Source organism: Limulus polyphemus, unplaced genomic scaffold, assembly GCF_000517525.1.
Source record: "Limulus polyphemus unplaced genomic scaffold, Limulus_polyphemus-2.1.2 Scaffold1106, whole genome shotgun sequence".
In the NCBI taxonomy this organism is placed as follows: Eukaryota; Metazoa; Arthropoda; class Merostomata; order Xiphosura; family Limulidae; genus Limulus; species Limulus polyphemus.
Genome location: NW_013666716.1, coordinates 240892 through 251456, shown reverse-complemented (window position 1 = coordinate 251456; position 10565 = coordinate 240892). Strand labels below are relative to the sequence as shown.

Here is a 10565-nt window from a genome sequence, read left to right as displayed (position 1 = left end):
AAGCACAGTAACTAAACAGTATTTGTGTCTAAAAAAATATGACATTTCGAGCTCACCAAAGACTTACCTCATCGTTTGAAATCTTGTAAGAAAAGAACAAAATTACCACAATAACACATCAAAATGGCTGAGAAAACCACTAAGGGACATTCTGAGCTTTTGATTGGTTATTCATGTCATATATAGAAGTAAGTGTATATAAGGGACCATTTCTAATAATGGAAAGAGGTCGGCACGGGGCCACTGTATTTGATTCAGTACATGAGCAATATCTCAGCAAATAGAAAAGATAGGAGTTTCTTATTTTGTATTCTAGCTTGTCAATATCGGTAATGTGAGTTCATAGTTCATACGAAACTGTAGACTTCACAAACATCTAATTTGAACTAGTGCTGCAGTCAAAATACGACGTGACACACAAAAATCGATGTTTAGCTGTATTTTTTAATATTTACTTTTAAATTAAGAAATTAACTAAAGTATAATACTAAAATTTCAATTATAATCTACAATTTGATTATAATTAGATTCATAAAATAATAGTTCAATAAAATTTTGAATGCAAGACAACAAAGTGATGACATGGCCTTTGACATATGACCCATTGCAATATGGTTAACAGACAAATGGGAGAAGATATGCTATATTTGTTATAAAATAGGGCACATTGTAAAGGAGTGCAAGTCCATCACCAACAAGCAACAGCAAAAATCTCGACATAAAGCAGCTGGAGCTACTTACAAAGATAGTGGTGGCAAGAAACAAGAAGAAAGTACCATTTCCATGACTGATCAGTGCACAACTAATGGTCAGCTCAAGTTAGCAAATGGATCAACAGTGCTAGTAGTGATCATAGCATGTTACAAATATCAAGAAGTGTCAACAAATCATAACCTACCAATTTATTTAGGCTATGGTGGGGACAAGAAAGTGAAGGTTCTGCGAGACACTGGGTGCAGTAGTGCAGCAGTGAGAGCCAATCTAGTATATGATGATCTCAGATGACAGACAAGGTGCATCTGTGTGTGCTAATTGATGGGATAGTGAGAAAGTTTCCCATAGCAAAAATAAAGGTTGATACTCCATATTATGTAGGAGACCTTGAAACCATGTGTATCAAGGCACCAATATATGATTTAGTGATTGAAAACATATCAGGTAGTAGAAATTTGGAAGAATTAGACAGAAAGAAAACTGAGGTGGCATCTGCAGTCACCACAAGAGCTCAAGAGAAAAAGAGCAAGCAAGATATCAAGCCTCTTAAAGTCTCAAAAAGTGAAATCCTGAATGTAGATCCACAGGAGCTGAAGGAAGTGCAAAGAAAGACCCTACTCTGCAGAAACTATAGGACAGTGCCCAAGCAAAAGTCAAGCACAAGACAAAGAGGAAACAGACTTACAAAACAGAGGACTGGAAAAGAGTATTGAACCGGACCTATCAAAGCAGGTCTACTTGGGAAGCCAAACCCATCAAAGAAAGTCAGAAACACTTCAATAAACTTCCCATGCAGTGGAAAGGACCTGTTTTAGTACAGAAATTGGGCAAAAGAATGCACTATAAGGTGAAAGTGGATGGGATGACCAAGGTCCACCAAGCTAATCAATCTGTTGAAGAGGTACTTTGAGAGGGTGCAGCTATTGAGGTACAGATGGACATAGCTGGTGTAGCTGTCATAGAAGCAGAATCTGAAGACAGTGACTTCTATAGGCCTACTAGGCCAAAGTCCATTGGGTGGAGATCAGACATACAAAGATGTCAACATAAGTGAAGAACTGACTAGCAAGAAGAAGAAAGAGCAACAAGAGCTAATGTGCCAGTATATAGCTAGATTAGGAAAGACAGACCTCAGGCAACACAAGGTCAAAATGAAGACAAGGGCACTTGTCAAGGTGAAGCCCTATGTGAGGAGAAACTGGCAAAGGAAATGTAAATGTTGGTGTAGACTATATGTAAAGACTTACTATATGAACTCAGAACAGTCTTTGTATATAGTGTAAAAAAATATATTGTAAATATTTTTCCTGAAGAGGGTCTTATTCTTGGATATACAAGACTGTTTAGTGTAAGTGGTTTTATTTAGTTTATTTTGTGACTTCATATTTAAAGATTGTTTAGTTTTTAAGACAGGAGTGTTGAAAACAGATTGTTTTAAAAGTTAGTTGTGACAAATTTTGTTAAGTAACTTTGTATGAATCGTACATTGTATTTGCAATTACATTGTTGTCTAGGCTTTACCAATATTGTTGATGTCACGTTACTTAAATCTTTGGTATTTTTCTCATTATCTTAACTGAGTATCGTTATATTATAGCACCGCTCACATAGTTTTTCAAAAATTTTGAGGCCTCAGTGAACAACGTATAAATACAGGCAACCAAGCGAGCTCAAGTCAAGTGCAGTTCAGTCAGAAAATCAGTTAGTGAAAGAAAATATGAAGTTACCCGGCGTGTGAGTGATTAGCTGTAAAGGTCAATATTTTAAAGTGAGTTTCACAGTTTAATAGAGATAAGGAGAATAATTTGTCTTGTCAAAGGGTGTTCTAAAGTAATTGAACCCATATGCGTGAACTTTGATGAAAAGGAGACAATTATTTAAAGTTCAAGATACAACTGTGGTAACCCATGGGCAGATTCTACAGTACGAAACAGAGTAAAGAAAATAATTTGTCTTATCAACTGGATTCTAAGGTAATTGAAGCAACCTGTGAGGACTTTTGACAAGAAAAGAGAATTATTTAAAGTTTAAGATAAAACTGTTATTTCTTATATTGTAAAGAATTTTTGTGCATATACACTTGCTTTTTATATATATATGTTATTTTAAAACAAGTGGATTGTGTGCTGTCCTTTTATTGTCCAAATTTATCATCAAGTCACAGACACCTACTGCAAAAGAATCCCAGCCCAACACATATAGAAAACCCTGACAAGAAGCAAATGGAGAATCATCATTTTCTAAACCTAAAATGAGGGCAAGAAAAAATATTATCATTCTCGATTTAGCAGCAACTATGGACAAACCCAAGTTCACTGAAAGAAAGACAACATTTGTCCTTATTGTCACAGCTCATGATGTGTAGGAACTAACCTGGAACTGTTTCTCGATACAACTCAAATGACACGGAGGGTTACAGCCTTCCAATAGCTGAGAAGTAAACTTGAATATAGTGATTACAAAGGCCTGCGATAGTTTTACATGTTCTACAGTAATTCCTGTATACTAAAATCGAAAATGATATCCATTTTTCCCCATCACGTACAGACTTTTCACAAAACACCATATGTACTTTTACATAAGTGAATAATTTTCATTGAAATTGGGTCACATTTTGTTGTGCTTAAAATGTTGATAACCACTGGCTAAAAGAGTTCTCTACACCAATCACGACATGAGAGTCTTGTCAATTATTTTAATGGGTTATCAAGAAATTAATGTCACTTCTTTTTAGATGAAAAAACCCAAACGACTTATATATCAAACAAAACATTTATTAAATGAAATAGTCTCCATTCATATCAATGATGCTTTTCCATTTTACAATCAGGTTGTTAATGTCACGATTAAAGAAATCCCTTGGTTTGAAGCAAAACACATGTTGATGTCCTCTTTAAAACCTTCCACATTTGCATATGTTTTCCCATTAAGATGTCATTGTAGCAAACGAAAAATATGTTAATCTGATGGTGCCATATCTAGAGAATATGATGGGTGAGGGAGAACTTCCCAACCCAACTCCATAATCTTGTGTTGTGTCAAACGTGCCACATTTGGTCATGCATTGTCATGGAGAAGAAGAACACTTTTCCAATTGACTAGTGAAGGGCATTTCTGATGAAGGGCTTGATTTAAACGTTCCAGTTGCTGACTATAGATCTCTGCAATGACAGTTTGCTGTGGATTGAGGAGTTTGAAATTAATTACTCTTTTGATGTCCCACCAAATGCAAAGCATCACTTTCTGCAGATGGAGTCCAGGATTTGGGGTCGGAAGTAATTTTTGTCTAGGACTGAGCCATTCTTTTTGGTGTTTAATATTCACATAGAGAATCCAGAAGAATTATATTGAACACTTGAATTGCTTCTTAATTTTATTATTTTTTATTGTAGTCTGGTAATATATCAAGAAATTGAAAATGGTCATAATAGTATTTTATGTGAGCAAGTAGTAAAATATTACCATCCCTTCTCGTGGAAATATTTATCCTGGTGTAGAAGATGCAGAACAACACTTGGAGGCACTAGAGATGATTACAAAATTAACAGCTACAGATATAATATGTGAATCTTCTGGGGGTATTTATGTGAATTGGGTAACTTGCTGAGAATTAATTTGTTAGGTTGATTTGTATTTTGACATTGAATTTGTATCTTATTATGTGTAATAAACAGTTGGTATTGTGTTTGAGTATTCATTATTGTCAATTGCCATTCCATCTCTATGTGACAGAAAGGAAACACATCCAGCTTGCATATCAGGAAGTCTAAGGACATGTCAACTGAAGATTTCATCACAAAAAACATAACAGACTTCTTCAAGTGCTTCAAAAATCCATCTGGATTTCTTTACTATGACCTTGAGTGATGGGAGCTCAAAGAAGGTATAGGGAGGTACTACAGTCAGTTCAACACTTGAATGTGGTAAATGACAATGCTGAAAGGAGTGTGGTCCTTAATGAGGAGTATAATGCCATCATAACAAAGAAAGAAGATTAGAAACAATTACTTCTTCACATTGTGAAGGATCATAGAAGATTCTTTTCTCACAGTAAAAAGGAAACAATAGCAATTCACAAGTGACTAATCACACCCAAATCCTATAAAAATGATATAATTCTGTAATTATACTATTGTACACGCAATTAAATAGTAATATAATTCAAATAAATCATTTATAATACATAACAAATATATCTTTTATATCACAGCAGCCTACAATTTCAACCTCTAAATATGGTCCAGAATGGATGAATCTTACCATTTAATATTTGTTAGTACATTGGAATAAAATTAGGGGGTGAGAGATTTTGAATTTTTAACCTGAAATTTAGCTGCAAATGTTAATATTTTCCAATATTGAAAATGCATCTCCAATAGATACTTACCTCTCTCTCACATATTAGCTTTCTTTGATTTTGTGCTGCCCTCTATATTCACAATTTTTCACTTGCCACTAGCCATAAGACTACCACCTATACTCATGTGTATTCATGTAGGGTTTCTGCACTGTACCATGCAACTCTCCATCAATAAGAGTGTGACACACCCTCCTAGTGCAGCTGGCCCCCTCTATACTGATTATTCAATCATCACTTTGGGATTAGGCAAGAAAAAATGCACTAGAAGCGGAGAGAATGGGTGAGAAGAGGCATCTATCAGAAATATATTTTCAGAATTAGAAAATTTTAACTTCCAATACAATATCTTACCTCTTCTCACACATTAGCTAGAATCCCACAGTAAGTGGTGGAGGGACCAATGCAAAAGTTACCTAGATAAGCCCCCTTCAATAAGCACCCAGAGAGAATCCATGGAGTGTGACACCCTACACCATGAAATTATAGGGGCACACCAGGCTACTCTTTGCCCATAGTGAAGATAGGTGTTGCCAAGTCAGGTGGAAAAAAGGAAGTCCAGAAACAGTATGGAAAATGGACATGCTATATGGTGTAGAGCATGGATTCCAAACCTTTTTGTTCCTCTGTACCCCTTGGGATTTCTCTACCAAAGCACTAATGAAGGGAGGAGAGTTTGCCCAGTTGGCTGATCCCTAGTTTATCAGCTGATTTGTAACAAGGGTGTTCTATATTGCTTATGTTCTACATTACTTATTGAAACCACGAGTTATAATGTAGCACAGCAATAACATCATAACGTTCACCATGATCACAACTTTTTGTCTAAAGAGCATAATCTATGTAAGCCACTTTGCTCTCTTTGTCTGACTGTAGATTAAAACACCATGTAAACTATGGTTATACTAACAGACCCCTATGTACCTCCTGAGAAGTACAAATGTACCCCAGGTTTGGAATGTCTGGTGTAGAGTAACTAGGGTATGTTAATCATCTTCACCTGCATACTAGGAAATAGAAGGGAAAAGTAAATTCTGTTCTACCAACATAGGTAGTGCTCATATGTGTTGACCCTACACATCCAAATACCAGATCACCCAGGAAACTGACATGTGGACAACAGTAGGATGAGTGAAAGCAAACATGGGGAGTCAACTCCAGTCCAAAACTAGACTGCATCAAGAATTGTTTGTTTGGTCCTTGGTAGGAGGTGGGTCTCTATCAACCAAATGAGTGAGGACTTATATTGGCCGATCCTGCTATGATCCAACACCAGACCACTTGGGAACTGACATCCAGGCAGTAGTAGGATGAAGAAAAGCCAACAAGAAGGGGTGAACTGTATTTGGTGGATCATCTCCAGTCCAAAACCAGGCAGCGTTAGGTACTATTTCTCCATTGTGCAGTAGGAATGTAGTTCACACAATCTTCACCAACATAACACCATTGCCCTATTTTCTATCGAGTGGAACTGGCCACACTCAGGAGAAAGCTTCCATAGTCTACCACATCAGCTACTAGGAACTGGTGAGTGGCAAGACTCCTGTACTCCACTAGAAAAATAAAAATGCATTGAGGATCCCAGACGAATGCAACACCTTGATACTGTGGAGTGAGTGACTACAAAACACTATTTTTACAATCAGGCTAGTCCAGGTTTATTCAACTAGGACCGAAGGGATGGGCAACTACACTGACACTAATTTACTCATGATAGTCCATGAGTAGGTACGGTCTGGATCGGGCCTTGTTTAGTAAGTAATATAATACAAGGAAACCTCTAGCAGTCTTGTGGAACATCCCATCTCATCAGTGAGTGTCTGAGACCCAAACAACTGCATGGTGCAGATTTAAACTTAAGTATACCCTGGCAGGTACTGCATGCCGTTCAGCAGGATCCTGAAATGTAGAATAGGGTCCTTGTAAAGGTAAGACAGAAATAAAAAGAACTTACCCAGTCAGAGCTGGTAAGGTGCATGTAGAATGGTGATGGGAGGAAGTCGATATCCCAAAGATGGCCAGATGATGAAAATACTTGGGATAATCTATATGCCAGTCCACACTATTTCCTTCAACAGATGACAGCAGACAGAGAAAGAGTAACATGTCAGATTTGGTGAGAGAAGACAATAATAAAGTTGATGTTAGTCAACACCCAATGAAGTATAGGCTTGCTGGATGAGCAGCTGTAGCCATCTCATGAGGGTAATGGAGGAAATTCAAAAGAACAAATAGATGGGAGCATGAACTTTGAAAAGGAGCAGTGAAGGATGAAAAGTAATGGGAACAGGATATAATGGAAGAGGAGAGGAGAGGAAAATAAGAAAGGTAAAGTTCTCTGACACAATTCCCAGTACCCAACAACTGGCTGCAAATGGAGGACAAAGGTTAGCAAACTAAACGAAAAAGGTCTGACTGATCCTGAGCCTCTAGGATAGTCACCACCAAAACTGACAGCACAGAAGTCTATGAGCAATGGTAGGATTGATGAGAACAGACAAACAAGAAATTATGGACAGGAAGAGAAGAAGAAGCAGGGGGGACAGAGAGGCAAAGAAGGAACATAAGGGAAATGGTAAATCAGTGAGGATAAGGAATAACATTGGAATGTGGCCCCAACGTATGATTCCAGAGAAACAAGTACTCCAAAATAATCACACAGGCAGATGAAAGGAGACAGATGAAGGCAAATGAGAGAAAAGGGAGGCAAAGCACTTGAGCAACAAGTACATCACACCCCAACAAACTCTAGCAACAGATTAAACAAATAGAAAACATTAAAGCCAAGGAAGATAAACATACCACTGTAGAGATATGAATGAGCATCCACCAAAAACTCCTCAGGGGAAGGGTGGATTACCACATAAAGAAGGGAAATTGACAGAAAGTAATTGAAAATGGTAGAGAGTGTAAGACAGAGGATCCAACTCCCAAGTCTGAAAAAAAGACTTCGAGTGTAGGAGTTGGAGAAAGGCATAAGGTCATGTCTAGCCATATGAGGTAACAAAGAAAGGAGGACAAGGCATGCATGCACCAAAGTACTGGTAAAAAGAATTGAATATGGACTTACATATATGGATAGGAAGTAAAAACAAATAAATGAAAGGAAGAAGCAGGGAACGAATTACACAGAGAAGGAAAGAAACATACCTGGGAAACCCAGTCCTGAAATTATGAAAAAGGCTTAGGTAGATTCAAGACAGCTTGGGTATAAAATTGGTCAAAGACAGATGGTGGAAAAAAATGGCAAAATCACTTCTGTCATGAATGAGAAACATAGGAAGAGATATGTCAGGTACAATAGAAGGCCCAGGCTGCATTATAGACTCCAGCACCTGCCACACAAAAACTGTCACTTCTCCCAACAGACAAAGACAAACCTGACACCAATGTAGTTGACAGACTAGTGTGAACAATATCATGTTGTTTCATACCAGACAAGGTTGAAATTAGCAACATGTATAAAATAACGTGGAAATAAAAGGTCACAAAATCTGCAGGAACAGAAAATATTGGAAAGCCAAAACCCAACAATAAATACTTCCACAACAAGTAATTTCTTTGTAGATACTTCCACTAAAACAAATGCCCATATCTGAAAATTTCAAAAGTGAAAAAAAAAACACATTGTTAAACACAATTTCCAAATTGAGAAGTCATGATTGACCAATCAGTATAGAGGGAGCCAGCTGTGCTAGAAGGATGTGTCACACTCCAATAATTTAAGGGTTGTCGAATGCTCATTTGCCCTACTCAGCCACTGCCCAAGAAACAGTTGACCAATATAATGAATTCAACTAGCTGAACAGAGTATAAATGTAAACAGTGCTCAATTAAGACAAAATAATCAAGAATGAATGTTGGGCATTTCCAAGCCTACATGTAGGAATTGTGTTTTGAAGCAAAATTTCAATAAATCTTTTTTTCCAAAAGGATTATATATATATACATACATATATATTCCTTTCATAGTTTTGTGTTAATAAAACATGCTGAGTTTTTTTAGTATTAAACATTTTCTTCCTTTTAGATCTTAGTCATTTTCATTAAAATACATGTTTATTATCTTTTTATTTCAAAAATCATTATTTCAGTTTTAGATCTATAAAATGCTGAATATTGTATTCCAACACATTCAAAAAATTACCTTTGTAAAACAATCTATATAGTAGAGAATTAATACTCAAAGTAATAATAAAAATACTAGTAGCATTAGCATCACTGCTAACAACACTGCAGTGACTACCTATAATGCTGTTTTCTATTTTCATTACAAGGATAAAATAAATTTTAGGCTTATTTTGCTAGAAGATTACAAAAAGTTAAAATGATTTTTCACTAATATATTTTCAAGGTTTGTTGTTTAGTATTTGTTTGATACATTGGAATACATGGTTTTGATGTCAGATGAAATGTACAGAAGTCAATTCTATTTTTATTATTTTCTTAATTTAACATATGTACATTTCACTGACCATTTAGGTAAGATTATCGCTAATGTACAAATTAGAATACAAAGACCTGTGACCATTGTACTTATCTCATTGTCTAATAAACTAAAAACACTCAACTGGCTTTGGGTAAGTATGCATAGCATGTTCAGTAATAGCATAGGGAACTGTATGATAACAAAAGTATTAAAGCTATTATGAGTGAGATGTTTAAATGGAATATAGAGTGCAACTTGCAGTTACTTTAGGTGAGGAAATAAATACCTCATGACTATGTAATTAGAAAATAATAACCTGACAGCTGAATTCTCAAATATTTTGTTGTTTTTTGGAATATGTGGTGCATGTTGAAGGAATTTAGACATTTTGGCAATAAAGTTGGAAAAAATTACCTTTACTCTCCAGATAATAATAATAAAAAAAGAACTCTCAAATATTTTCACTGTTTCAGAAGCAATACCTACCTCCCCAATTCATAACTTAACTTACAGATAACAATGGTCCATTTAGTCTTGTAAGGCTGTCATTACACATCCACCCTTTTATTTTTCAGAAAATCATCATTTCCTCTTTTAAACTCCAATAAAATAAAAAAAGAAGTCCTATTCCGCAATACTGCAAACAGCAACTTGTTCCACAAGACAAATACCCTGTTAGAAAAATAAAACTGCCATCACTGAAACCTAGTCTGTTTTTTCCTAATCTTAAATTTGTTTCCTTTCATCCTATTATCTTCAAAATATAGCATAAAGAAATTGGATATTTGCCCTATTGATATATCAGATAATCTTGTAAACTTCAACAGGGCCACCTCTAACTCTTCATTTCTCAAGGGAAAATTGAGATCTTAACCTATTCCTGTAATATAACATTTCCATCCCTGCAATCATCCTTGTCACTACTACTTCTTAGATAAAGAGGCCAAAATTGTATACATTATTCCATGTAAGGCCTAACTACTAATGTGCACAGACACACACACACACACACAAACACACACACACATATATATATATATATATATATATATATATAGTAATAAA

At 35.9% G+C, this 10565-nt stretch overlaps 1 protein-coding gene across 5 annotated transcripts in view; it reads right to left on the bottom strand.

Moving 5' to 3' along the window:
* LOC106462160 (centrosomal protein of 76 kDa-like) overlaps positions 1–10565 on the bottom strand; it is a 90879-nt gene that overhangs the window by 74491 nt on the left and 5823 nt on the right. Inside the window, exon 1 of one of the 5 annotated variants that reach the window (XM_022389328.1) lies at positions 10012–10164. The exons of 3 other annotated variants lie outside the window; for them this stretch is intronic. The gene's annotated coding sequence lies outside the window, so the exon portion shown is untranslated. Of the gene's footprint in view, positions 1–67; positions 145–10011; positions 10165–10565 lie in introns of those variants that run through there. One more of the 5 variants, XM_022389327.1, reaches the window with a different exon arrangement.